Below are 3,425 nucleotides of genomic sequence, written 5' to 3'. Positions count from 1 at the left end.
GATGAACTGCAGATAGCTTTACCCAAGACGGTCACAAAGAATAACTGCTGTCTCTTGTTAAACATGGACACCAGAGATAATAGTTATTCAGAGATGTCTCTGTCTTTCTCAGAGAGGGCCCAATCTCTTTTTGTAATGTCTCCTGTGTGACATGGACACCAGAGATAATAGTTATATAGAGACGTTTATTCACACTTCTTCTTTCTTCTTCTCTGGAAGGGAGGAGGGGGGAGGCCTAAATGTATAAAGTTGTCACAAATATTTTCTCTCTCACTCTCCATCTCTCTGCATCCATGTTTGTCTCACTGTGTATCTCCCTCTCTCTCTCTCCCCCACACTCTGTCTACTTGTCCTGTGAAACATTGACACCAGAGATAATAGTTTTTCCAGAGATGTCTCTATCTTTCTCAGAGAGGGCCTAAGGTCCACATGTACTGTCTCCTCCATTCTCTATCTACATGAAAAGAAGTTGGAGGACAATAACAGCACTGCACACTAACTATCTCCCTGTTTATCAGAGACTGTATGGTGTCACGAAGTACAGAAGTGTTAATGGGTATAAGAACAGCTCTCTGTCACATGTTTCTAACTGGAAAAAAGGCAAACAACTTACTGTAAACTACGTGTTGATCATTTGCATAAGACCTGGCTCAGATTAGAGCACTTCACTTCTCGAGGGGTGTGTCTGAGGAGTCCTGGGTGTAATTCCCCTATTCCTTTTACAGTAATAATGGGTGTCATGACGTTAGCCTGGGAGAAAGGTTTATCACAGTCATAAATACCTCTTCCCCCCGTTTTCCTCTCTCTACCCTACTAAGGTTACATCTGCAAATCCCTTGGTTAACATAGAGATTCTGGGAACGTCAGAATGTGGGGGGAAATGAACTATATTCTGGTAATCTGAACAATTGAACATATGCAGTGGTACTTAATGAATATGACGTCAGTTCGGTTGTCATCTGAGACATTCTCATCAATGATAAGATGACATAAACTCTACAGTGGAAAGTCTACACATCAGAGTTATCAGATTCACCTGGAATTGTTGTTCAATTTAAATGTTTCAATATGAAATTATTTGTGATGGGTTGAAATGTGACTTTAGCTTCTAAAATGTGAGATTTGGATTTTCATACCTTAAGGGAACATTTTGACATTTCGTGTATGGTTAGTGAGAAAGTCCATATTGGAAATGTACGGTCCCTTACTAGACATCCGAAAACGTTTGTAAAATTCGCGGTCGGCGTCGGGCCGTGCGGTAGGGCCGGACCTACCTGGAAGTCATCAAATGAACTTTGTCGGACATTCGGTTTCCGTTTTATAAATCAACAAGTTATGGTCCATTTTTCCGCTATCCCGGAAATTCCCACAAGAGGGCATAAGGAATCATATGGCAATTGTACTAAACATCACGAATCACGACGGGGCCTTTTCTCGAAAACTGAAAATATTTCGAAGCCGAAACTTGGTGAGCGTAGGTTTGGCATAATGGGCAGTTGGCCCCGAACAAGATGGCGTCTAGGCCTCAACGCTTTTTGAGTTATGGCCATTTCTCTGGGATTAAAGGTCCAAAATGGAAATAGAGAAATTATTTTTCCACTTCACGTCAAAGTCAAGGAGCCTCCGGTGTCAATAAAAAAAGAACCAGCCATTTATCTATCGTCATTTAAGAGAAATGGTACAATGACAAATTGGTGATGTTCACAAATAGGCGTTTTTTTTCTTCAACGGTTACAGATCCAGTTGCAGGGTGTTCATACGAATCTTTTTAAAGTGTGCTGCGGAGCTCTGCGAGATTTCTGTGATTTTCTATGATTTTCTGAAATAACACACACTCACTAAACCCTCCGTACATAACTCAGTTCTTAACGTAAAGACTTATAACTCAGGATTCTGTAAAGGCATACCCCAATCAGGATATGAGTTAATTTACAGCTTCCTGTGCCAACCGGAAGTGCCTTAAATGGTGTCATAGTGGCAGTTCCCAAGGATTAAAAAGGTCAGATCTTTTCAAAACTTCATATGTGTGATTAGGCAACCCCCATAAACTGTAAGTCAGTCATTTCTCCCAACAGATGTCAAAGAAAAGCTCTCACACACACAAACAGCAAGGATGGAGTGACAAAGTGCGGTGCTTAAAGACACAGAGAGCAGGCAATGGCATTACCATAATCCCTAGGCTGTGCAGAGTTCAACGAGATATCCCGCTTGACCGTAGCTCACTCGGTCTAGGCGCAGCGACCATTAGAAAAGTAGGCCCAAAATGAAGCCTGCCCCACAATGTCATTTGCTTTTGGGTGACAGTGAGAGAACCGTTAGGGTGAGAAGAAAAATTCCACCACAGGAATGTTCCTAAGGTCCTCCCGATCTGTGCAAGCCTAACCTTGACCATGTGGCATTAACCCTTAACAGTAAAACAGGGTTTTTTGATCTCACAGATTACAGTGACATCTCTCCCCACAGGAATACATTGCCTGCACCCCTAAATTCAACCTGAAGCCTATATGGGTTATGAATGCCGTATGAACCTGTCTTCAGTACCAGTCCATCAGGCCACTATGAGGTCTACCTGTGTTGATTCTAAGCTTCCTGGACCAACCGGAAGTGGTTAAAATCACTTTAAAAGTGTATATCCATACCCTGCCTGCAGTTTGATAGACATAGTGCATTCAACCCTGGTAAATCAGTCAATTCTTAACGTAAAGACTTAAATCTCAGGATTCTGTAAAAGCATACCCCAATGAGGATATGTGTTGACTTATAGCTTCCTGTGCCAACCGGAAGTGCCATAATTGGTGTCTCAGGGGCTGTTTCGAAGGGTTAAAAAAGTCAGATCTGTCCAAAACCTCATATATGTGATTAGGCAACCCCCATGAACTGTAAATCAGTCATTCTTCCCATTAAATTTCAAAGGAAAACTAAATCACACTAAAACACAACTTGGAAGGAGGGACGTATTGGGGTGCGTAGAGACAGACAGTGGCTGCAATAGTTAGCTTTGTTCGCGCTAAAAAAGAACCGTCAGACCTAGAGTTCCGAAACTTTAGAAACATGTTCTAGACCTCCGGTTGATAGTGCGTGGTGAGTTAGGTGGCTCTAGAAGGTTCTCGGACCGAGATAACAGCCTCGTACATTTGCAATGACTTCAATTCATTTTGACCATTACGAAAATGACGACATTTAGAAAAGTCTCAGAGACGCAAGGCTAGGTGCATTGAAACCGGCTCGGCCCATAGAGACGGACCCCAACGTTTCTGTCCGATAGCTCTTTCAAGGACCCCGTAGCAAGGCATGGAAAAAAATGGATTTTCAGCACCAATTAGGGTTTTGCTCGGGCACCGAAGGACCTATCGAGCCGAAAGTTGGGATTCGGGGTCGCCTCAGCTAGGCCAACACATAACATAAGAAATGGACCCGCAGCTAGA

This window comes from Oncorhynchus mykiss, chromosome 19 (assembly GCF_057628025.1).
Source record: "Oncorhynchus mykiss isolate SJ-2025 chromosome 19, ASM5762802v1, whole genome shotgun sequence".
NCBI classification, from domain to species: domain Eukaryota; kingdom Metazoa; phylum Chordata; class Actinopteri; order Salmoniformes; family Salmonidae; genus Oncorhynchus; species Oncorhynchus mykiss.
This window is presented reverse-complemented; position numbering follows the sequence as displayed.